Raw genomic sequence first — 11096 nt, 5'->3', positions numbered from 1 at the left:
GCCCAGGACAGACCGTGCAGGCTCACCTCACTGTGGCGCTGGCTCTTCCTGCCAGCCCTCCTCAGCTCAGTGTAATTCACTACTCACATAGAGAGAAGGCAGGGTAAAGCATTTAAATCCTCCTTAAATTGATGCAGCTTAGCAGGCTCAGCTTTGAAGCCCTCTGAGTCCCGAGGGCCTGGTTTTCCCATTCGAGATAGAACAGTGCTCTGTTCATTCCCCCAAAGTAGGTAATTAATTCTTGGTAGTGTGCTGGAAGGCGGGTTGCTTTCATTTTGAGTCTTTAAAAGACTCTGGTCTCTTACCCGTGGGATCTTGGATTAGACAGGTTCCTAAGAGGTAAAAATAGAAATAGCAGTAATTAATAATAACAATAACAACAAACCTATTATAATCTTGAATTTAGAAGTTCTCATTCTCTAAAATCCTGGGGATGTTTTCAAAGCATGGTTAACCTGTCCATCATCTCTACTGGTGAAAGAGGCAACAGATTCACTCTATCAAGGAAAGTCAATTGAACAAACAACTGGATGTCAAGCACATGCTTGATTTTTCTGTCAGGCATTTTGGAAGGAAAACTATAACGATTCTAAACTTGTGGTTGAAGAGACCCTCATACTGTTCGGTACTCCTCTCTGTGCCCCAGATTAGGCACATACCATGCCCAAACACCAATTTCTAAGCACAAAGCAAATGTAAAGAGACCTTTTATTGAGCAAGGCAAAGGCTCAAAGAATCAGGCAGAAACAGCAGCAAATAGCTTTGCAAGTGTTAGTTTTTAGAGGGGGAAAAGGGAAGTCTGCCTTAGAATGAGCTTGGATGTGTTGGTAGGTTCTGACTGGGTGTTTTCATTAGGTTAGTCAAAAATAATAAATTTTGATTACTGGTCCTTGATATTTTGATAGTTGGTGATCAGTCTTAGGAGGAGTCGGTGGCCAAATAAGGAAATAGACCTTGGTGGCTAGTTTTAGGAATGTAATCTAATGGTTGAGCAAGGGGCAGGAGGATAAAGGTGAAACCTGTTAGCCCCATGTTTACCATGCTCTGGCCTGCGTTTGCCATGCTAGGGCCTGCCTGCTAGAGCCTTTCAGTAATCTTTGTTTTTGAGCTCAAAATGTAAGTATGGATGCAACCATGTTTCTAAGTAAGGGTGCTCAGGGGCCTTCTAAGCCAGAGCTTTGATGAAAGTCCTAGCTTTTGGATTGGTAGAAGCTAGGAGTCAGTTCATCTGTTCCACTGATGTAGGTCATACAAACAGGTAGACAGTGGTCAGCCTCCTAGGACTCATAACTTCCCCTCACAGACCTACCTATTTCTTCCCTCCCTTCCTCCCTTCCTTTCTCCCTCACTTTCTTTTTCTTTCTTTCCTTCCATTCTTTCTTTTCTTTCCCTTCCTTCCTTTCTTTCCTTCTTTCTTCCTTCCTTCCTTTCACTTTTTGGAGACAGTATCCCATGTAGCTCACGCTGGCCTAAAATAATTAAATTCCCAATTATTATGGAGGAGCTCACCTATCTCCTGAAACTAATTCACATATTTTAATGTCTTTTTCATATCAATTTCTATTCACTCAGCCGCCTCAGAGCTACCTCTGACCTTTCTTTGCCTACTGTATATAGTTTACCTTTATATCTTGTTAGCTTTCCATTTAACAGGATCTGCCTAGTTTTTCCAGTAGCCTGCTCAATGATTTACTTGACCTTGGTATTTGCTCTCTGAGCTCCTCTCCTACCACTCCACCAAGTAAACTCCCTTTCCAAACATATAACATTAAAAAGAGGTAAAAAAAAAATGCTCTACAAAGTGGGTTCCAGGACAACCAGGACTACACAGAGAAACCCTGTCTCACCCACCCCCAAAAGCTAAAAAAATACTGGCTAAAAAGAGCTAGTATTTGTACAGCCCTGTGAAACACTAGGTACTGTATTTAAAAATTGTCTCTTGCGAGCAAACACATACAGGCAGCCTCTCCACAAGCTGGTCCCTTCAAGCTAAGACTGAAGGAGAATAAAGGCTCCATGAAGACAGAAATAGCACATTTGTGTTTGTAGTCAGTGCAGTAGGTTTGCTTTCCTATTGTGATAAAACACAGACTAAAAACAACTTGGCAAGGAAAGGGTTTACTGCATCCTGTACTTGAGAACCTAAGGCAGGGACCGGAGCAGAGATCATGGAGGAAGTGTGTTAACTGGCTTGGTCCCCTTGGTCCCTTGGCTTGTTCATCTGCCTTTCTTAAACAGCCCAGGCCCACTTGCCTATGGAGGAAACCCACTGCTCACAGTGGGCTGGGGCCTCCTGTATCAGTTGGCAATGTAAAATATGTTTCACAAATACTCGCACACGACAAGCCGATGGAGGCGATTCTTGTATTGAGCGTCCCCTTTCCCAGGTATATATACATTTGAGTCAGGATGAAGCTGAAGCTGACCATGCCAGTCTTCTCTTCTTCTCTAAGTGTTTCATGTAAGAAGTGGGAAATAGTAAGAGCTGGAGGGGACGGGAACTCCACAAGCAGAGCAACAGAACAAGATAATTTGAACACAGGGAACTTCCCAGAGACTCATAATCCAACCAAAGACTATTCGTGGAGATAACCTAGAACCCCTGCACATATGTAGCCCATGGCAGTTCAGTGTCCAAGTGGGTTCCATAGTAATGGGAAGAGGGACTGCCTCTGACATAATCTGATTGGCCTGCTCGTTGATCACCTCCCCCTGAGTGGGGAGCAGCCTTACCAGGCCACAGTAAAGGACAATGCAGCCACTTTTGGTGAGAACTGATAAACTAAGATCAGAAAGGAGAGGAGAACCTCCCCTATCAGTGGACTTGGGGAGTGGCATGCATGCAGAAAGGGGAGGGAGGGTGGGATTGGGAGGGGAGGAAGGAGGGGCTTATGGGGGCTAACAAAATGAATAAAGTGTAATTAATAAAAAATTAAAAAAATATTTCTTAGCTATTTCAGAGCCTTTATGTGCACCGTTTATTCTCGTAGTTTAATATTTTAATTACATTTTTCTTTGTATGTGTGTGTAGGTCGGTGGAAGGGGACACCCGTCATGTGAGTATGTGGAGGTCAAAAGACAATTTGCTGGAGTTGCTTTGCTCCTTCAGTCACGTGGGTTCCAGTGACTAAACTCAGATCATCAGGCTGGCAAAGTGTGCCTTTCCCTGCTGTGTCAACTTGCCACCGCTATGTATGTTATTGAAATTATTTAGTGGCCTGTGGGGAAGGTGTTATTATTTTCCTTGCAAAGAAAATAAGCTGCTTTAAACAGACTTAGGTCACTTGCCCTTTTTCCTACCCCTCTTAGTGTGTTTCTCCTGTATTATCAGTAGCTGAGTGAGAAGGCACAGTTCATACTCTTAGGTGATTATTTATGTCACTATGAGAATTCAGACATGGGTGGGCAGCTTGTTGAATCATTAACTCTGGTTTTTATCTAGACCACCCGTGTGGTAAAGGTATATATACCTGTGTATGCACGATGAAACAAGGACAAGAAAAAAATCTAAAAAGCAATTTTCTAAAAATCTTCCTGAAATACTAAATCTAGAAATAGAACAAAAGATTCGGCCTTGAGTGTCCAAGGGGACTAATGCCATTGGCCGTCCTGATAGGGTGAGGAGGAGAAACTGTAAGTGGACTGACTCTTGCTGCTACTATGTGGATGTGTTTTGTGTTCTCACACTTAGCCTGACACAAACTTCCGGGCCAGACTCAGCGTCCAGAGAGAAGGCATTCATGCATGATAGGTTTTTTTTTTTTTAAATTTTATTTTAACTAAAATTATATTTGCTTATTTTGTCCATGTGCTCACAAGCTTACCTGGATGGCTACGGGTATCCAGGTAAGCATGTGAGCACATGGACAAAATAAGCAAATGACAGCTCCCAGAGGATATGGCTCTGGGAGCCACTTCTCTTCCTCCATCGTGGCTCCCTGGGATTGAACTCAGACTATCAAGCTTGGAGCAAGCACACTTACTGGCTTGAATCATCTCACCTGGTCACATGTAGATCTGAAGACTTGTATGAATTCTCTGGCCTCAGAAAACTGTTTACTGTTTTGGTCCTCAAAGCGACTTCTGCAATGTGCTTGGACAGGAAATCCAAAGCAGGAGGAACCCACTACATACACAATGTATTTGGAGAATCACTTGGCTCTTTTGGATCTATCTCATATATGGAATTTGTTCAGTGCCTAAGGATGAAAGGAGCAGACATGGTATTTGCTGTCTGCGAAGTTGAAAAGCATTCCCTGTCCTTAGCACACCTTCTGTTTGTCTGGAAATGTTCATAAGGAATGGCTTATCTAAGGTTGTCCCCTAGAGTTGTCCAGTATGTGATATGCACAGCTACTGGCCAAGGTCCTATGGTACCCAAGGTGTGTAAAATATATGGTGGTATGGGAGACTGAGGGGTGAACAGGTGGGTTATAAATTTAGTCAAATTAAAAAAGATTCTTATCCAGAATCTATAATAAGACATAACATTTATGTAATCTCCATCACACTCTGTGAGTGGCATGAAATGTTAAAACCTAATTAACCTTTAATGTGCTTGTCTGAAGATTATCATGTCAATTTTCGTAGATCAAAGTGAAGGAAGCGGGGCACGAGCCTGGCTTGGGACTGTGGAGTGGCGTGGGTGAGATGTAGATGTAGCTTTGCTCATTTTTGGCTTTATTTGTCTTTTATGGCCTTTCCCTAGCTACACAGGTGAGACTTCTGTAAACTGAAGATACAGATAGAGGGGATGAAGGCTGAGCATGCCAGCCGATCTGAAGACTTAGGGAAATTCATAGGTGATAGAGTGACTCCTGATGAGCCAGGGGACAGCGGGTGCTGCAGTGGCATAATCAGCTGCTGCCTATAGTGGCAGCACCGATGGCTCTGGAGGACACTGGGACTCTGTGTGTGTGTGTCTGTGTCTCCTATCATTCTGGATATCTTTAAAATTATTTTCTCTTTTTAAAAAGCTAAAAACTATATAAGGACATCAAATCTCTTTTCCCTCCCTCTACCTGCTCCCATGTACATATACACATCATATTCTCCCTCAAATTCATGGCCTCTGGCCTCCATGTATTGTATATATTATTATTTCATGCATAGTGTATATTTATGAGCATATAAATAAAATCTTTTCAGTACATACAGTGTTATTTGTATATATATGATTTGATTTTAGGACTGGCCATTTCATATTGATAACCAGTTGGAGGACTTCCCTGGGAAAAACTATTTTCTTCTGTTCTCAGCATTCCTTATTTGCTTATAGTTATTTGTCTAGAGTTGGGGCCCAGTGAAATTCTCCTTCCATATTAGCATGTCTCTTGGTGGTACCTCGTACTAGACTTGTTTATCAGACGTCATGGGTACAGCTTCCTGGACATTTCTAAGGGATACAGCCTCACAACAGGCATTCCATCCCTCTGGCTCTTCCAATATTTCTGTTCCCCTTTCCTTGATGTTCCCTGAGTTTTCTGTACAGGAATTGTGCTGTAGATAGAGCTGTTGGGGCTGGGCATCACATGATCACTCCTTCTCTGCATTTTGATTGGTTGTGGTTTTTGGAATGGTCTCCATCTTTTGCAAAATGAAGTTACCTTCTTGAGGGGTGAGATCTATGCTCATCTGTGGGTATAAAGACAAGTATTTAGAATGTAGTTAGGAATTATGTTTGATTAGTAAAATAGTGGCTGTTGGTTCTCCTCCAAGGTGCACAAGCTCTCTAGCCACAGAGAGTTGGCTAGATTTCCAGTACCAAGGATGATACTCCTCTTATTGAGTGAGATTTATGTCCAATTAGAGAGCTATTGGTTACCACCAAGTATGAGAGCCGCTACTGCACCCTAAGGGTTATTACGCCATGCTGCTTATTGTTGTGTTTGTAGGCATCACAGCTTGGTATGACCGTCAGCAGTTCCCTCTCTTAGAAGCTCGCAGGGTAACTTTTGGTACCCCGAAAGCTAGCCCTCAAGGAGAATTTCATGTTAAATACTGCTCAGATTCCCTGGGCCCTGTGTCTGAAATGCATGATGACTTTAACAACAGGGGCTCAACTTTCAGCCTCTGGGAGGCAATTAAGGCCAACAGCTTCAGCCTATAATGTTTGGGGAGTCCCTCGGATTACTCCAACCAATAACTCCTACGGGAGTTTCTCATGCCTGGTATTGGGAGTTTTGTTAGATAGTCTATGGCTCTTGAGGAAAGTATTGCCAGCGTAGGCAATAAAAATTTATTTAAAATATACATACGTCCACATAGATGTATATGTATTATATGGAATTTAAGGTAAATAAATAATAATATGAGTCTGAATGACTTTTTGAGACATCCCTCCTTTGCCCGCCTTTCTCGCACTCTCCTTCTCTCCTTTTCCCATCTTAATCAACTTCCCCCTGTTCTTCCCATTTGTCCCCTTTAAATTACCTTTGCTCTTCCACTCCCTCCACCTCAAGGTCTCTTTTTACATTCTTAGTTTCTTTGGTCACTCCTGGTTATATAACTCAAATCTCAAGATTTAGAATTAGGCGTCACAGATAAGAGACAACATATTTGTCCTTTCAGGAGTGGGTCATATCACTTAATATAACACTTTTTTAGTTATTTAAAATTTAATTAAATTTTGATAATCGTCACACATGCCTAAAATATGTTTTGATTGAATTCACTTCCCCACTTACCTGTCTAACTCTTCCCACATCCACCACTCCCAACTTCATGTCTTCCTGTCTCCTCCTCCTCTTTCGTCATTTTCTTTCTTCTTTAAATAACCTTGAGTCCAGTTAGTGCTCTCCATATACTTATAGAGGTGGGCCTATCCAATGGAGTGTGATCAACGGTCCAGAGGCCACGCTCTTAAGTAATACTGACTGTCCTCCCAGATGCTCTCAACTGTCAATTGCTCCTCAGCTTGGGGTGGGGGCCTCATGAGCTCTTCCTCACTCCATCATAGACTATTGACTGACTTGATCTTGTGTAGGTCTTCTACAAGCAACCACAGCTGCTGTGAGTTTGTGAGTGCAGTAATCCCATCTTGCCCAGATGAGACTGCCTCAGTGTGGTCCTCCCCAGTGTCAGGCTCTTATAATCTTCCTGCCCTCTTTTCCACACAGCTCTCTGAGTCTTGGAGGAAGGGGTTGGGACCTAGCTGTCCCACTGCACAGACATTTGTTCTCTGCACTTTGACCAGTTGCAGGTCTTCACCATCCATATACGAAGAAACTATTTACTATACAATTATTAGTGGTCTCTTCCTTATCCCTGACACTCTTTTACTGTTTTTTTTTTTAAATAATCAATTTAAAAAAATCTCCTGAAGACAGAGGCTATTTATGAAAAGGGACAAGCAAAACTGAGGCTTTATTTCCAGCTGCTTCACAGCCATGAAATGTGCAAGACAAAGCAGCGACCTGACACTTCTCTTGGCACATCTAGGATGAGCTTTTGCCTTACAGGCTTCCCTCCTGGGGGGTAAAGTTGAAAGGGCAGGCTTATCCAATTCCCAGTTTCGACTCCAGCTCACTTTTCCCCCTCTTTTTTCGCCGATTGATTAAAATGCTCACTAGACACAAATGGCTTCTGTGTATGAAATATTTGATCGGAACTCTAAAAATGAATAAATAATGGCTCATATTCTTGCAGTTATGTAACAATGATGACAAGTTAATAAAAATAATAATCACGACAACCGACATATAGGGAGGGTTTACTAGGTGACAGGCCATTAATACTACTTTCAACAATTTTATGAAATACTTATTATTTCCAGACTGTAGAGACAAAAACTGAAGGGAAGAGTTTAGGAGAGAGACCTTTATCATTACATGAGAAAGAGAAAAAAGATGTGAAATGATAAAAAAGAGAGGAAAGTGCAGAGAGCAAGCAAAGAGGACTGTGCTCTGAGCCAGAAGCACATGGAATGGGAGGTGGCTCAAGGCTCTGATGTCTTCCCTGGGCCATGAAGGGTAGGCAGATGTGACCATGTAGAAAATAAGCATCCCTCTGGAGATAATGTGTCATACATCTGAACTAGTTTTGGTTTCCCAGCATCTACTCTTTGTTCTATACACAATGCTGGCTAGCTTTGGGGACAGTTCTTTTCTCCCACTAGAGAAAGTTGGCTACAAGTGTTGTCTGATTTTTCTCTGGCCAAAGCCAGGTCACTGGGATAGAGGAGAGCCATAGAATCTGAGCAGCATGAGATAGAACAGCAAATAAAAGACAGAAACTGGGAGTCACTTATTCACTCTGCCTTTTCTCAGGGAAACTGTCCAGTAGTCTGGAGACTCTGAGACCTTCCTGCATTGATTTCCTCTGGTTTGTATCTAGCCTGGGTGTGGCTCATCCATTTCTACAAACACTTACAATCTTTCCAGTGTTCCATTTATTCTTTTATGTTTTGCATTGTTTTTTTATTGTTTTAATTAATAAGTTTATGTATTCACTTTACATCCCAATCATAGCCCCCTCCCTTCTCTATGCCCAGCCCTACCCTCCTTTTCTCTTCCCACTGTCCCCTGTCTCCTACGATTCAGAAAAGAGAATACTCCCCCCCCCCAACCTATCCCAGCACATTAAGTCACATCAGGACTGAACACATTCTCTTCCCCAGTGGCCTGGCAAGGCAGCCCCACCAGAGGAAAGTGATCAAAAAGCAAGTAATAGAGTCCTTGTCAGAGGCAGCCCCCGCTCCCCTCACTGGGGCACCCATATGAAGACCAAGCTGCCCACCGGTACATATGTGTAGGGGGCCTAGGTCCAGTCTATTCATGGTTCTTGGTTGGTGTTCCAGTCTCCACAAGCCCTTCTGGGCCCAGGTTAGTTGGCTCTGTTGGTCTTCTTGTGAGTTCCTGCCTCCCTCCAGGTTGTTTTGTCCTTCCCCCCACTCATCCACAAGGCTCCCTGCACTCCACCCTATGTTTGGCTGTGATTCTTAGCATGTTTTGATCTATTGCTGGGCTAGCTTCTCAGAAGACAGCTATGCTAAGCTCCCATCTGCAAGCATAGTAGAGTGTTGTTAATAGTTTCAGGGGTTGTCTCTGTCCTTTGCTATGGGTCTCAGGTTTGCTCAGACATTGGTTGGATATTTTTTCAGTCTCTACTCTATCTTTATCCCTCCATATCTTATAGGCAGGGTAAATTTGGGGTCAAAGTTTTTGTGGGTGGGTTGGTGTTCCCTTTTTTTCCACTAGGAATCCTGTCTGGTTAGAAGGCAGCCTCTTCTGTCTCCATGAACTTCACCCCAGCTGCTTGTAGTCTCAGGTAGAGTCACCTTTCATATCCTCCCAGGAGCCTATGCTGTCATAGGTCTCCAGCTTGTCTCGGAGATGCTTCCGCTGTTGATGGTTTCTGTTCTCTCTGCAAGCCCTTTACTCCCTCTCTCCCCACATCTTATCCCTACCCTCATTTCCCTCAGTTGATAGAGTTGGGTTTTGCTGTTTGCAATGATGTAAGAACTTGGAGTAATTCTTCTACAGTTCCCCATTCTATAGTCTAGATCTACTCTCGGCAGCAGTGTAAACATGAAGGAAAACAAAACAAAACAAACCAAGGGACACATCCAGAAAGATAACTCAGGGAAAGAACACAGAGGGTCAAATGTTAGCCTAAACAGATTGAACTTCACCTGGAAAACATTGGAGAACCAGAGAAACATAATCCAGTTAGCTGGATTATGTGATTGTGTCTCTCCTTCCACATTAGCCTGGCAGCAATGTGACTATAAGAACGGGAGCATGTGGATATGAGGGCATAGTAGTTACTGTTCTCACTGGTGGGACAAGAAACAGCTGTGCTTAGTTTGACTCATGGTTGAGGGGAGACAGCCCATCACAGCAGCAACTCACAGTGGCAGAAATGCACATCTGAGATTCCTTGCCTCCCAATGTCTTGGCAGAATAGGAAGCAGAAAGGAAACAGGTAGTGAAGACAGCCTGGAAGACCACAAGCTTCCTCCCCCAGGGAGGACTCACATCCTAAAGATTCTGTTAGCTTTCAGAACAGCTTCACCAGCTGAACAGCAAGTGTTCCAACACATGAGGATGTGCGGGGAGGAAGCAGTCCCATCCAAACTGTAGGAGGACAGGGAGATCACAGGAAGGAATCAGCAGTCCAGATAGGAGAAGGTCGGGTTTGCCCTGTGGAAGTAACAGTGATGAGGTGCTAACAGGACTTGTTCTTAAGAATGGGAGTCAAGGGGAGAGAATGCTGACTCAGAGCAGGCCAGTGGGGAGCACATCCCAAAGGCAGAGAGAGCTGATGAATTCTGCTGCATAGCATCTTAAGTGCTCCAGAGAAGGAGGATTGGGCTCATAAAGAGAGATGCGGCAACACAGTCTGGAGCACAAATCAGCTGGACTTGGGCCAAATTAATATCTGGAGCTGTCGATGCTGAAACACCGACCACTCCCTCGACAAATAATTTTTGGTTGAGGTAGCAGGCAAGAGAAGTTCTCATTTGGGAGATTTGGTATAATCTGTGGTTCCTTCTCTTGAAAAAAAAAATTAGAATTACAAGCCCCATTTTTTTTTTTTTTTTTAGTGGTTCATAAAAAGTTGCAAAAGGGAAAACATTATTGAGCAATAAAAGGTGTGTTTATGTGTATTCATAAGAAGTGGCTAGAGGCCAACTCTCATAAATGTGATAGGCTTATACCTCAGCACTGAACAATTACAAGACCCCCAGAGGCTCCTATTTCATGGAAAGATGTAAGGAGGCAGCTTCCACAGCCCTTACAGGCTAATCAACCAGAGACAGACTGTGCAGGGGAGCCTGCCCCTTTAAGAGTCGACAATAAGCAAATTGTATTCCATATAGTAAGAACTGTCTTTGGAGACCCAGTACTTTCTACTCTTTGTGGTTTGGTCAGATACCCACGTCTCCAAATACCCTTGTAGTTCTAGCTAGGATGATTGGCTCCATAGCTTTCTCAATGTCCTCTGGGCTTGACATGATCGCTATGATCAGTGGCGGCAACAAAGTAAGAAGACAAACATGTTCAGATGCTAGGTACATCAACAGAAATCCCTTACAGAAAGACAGGAGCAGGAAGTACTAGGCCACACATGGGCTGCGACCCACCACACCCGCC

The sequence above is a fragment of the Psammomys obesus genome, unplaced genomic scaffold (assembly GCF_907164565.1).
Source record: "Psammomys obesus unplaced genomic scaffold, mPsaObe1.curated_primary_1811, whole genome shotgun sequence".
Classification (NCBI taxonomy): domain Eukaryota; kingdom Metazoa; phylum Chordata; class Mammalia; order Rodentia; family Muridae; genus Psammomys; species Psammomys obesus.
The sequence above is the reverse complement of the archived record's forward strand: the minus strand, read 5'-3'. Positions refer to the sequence as shown.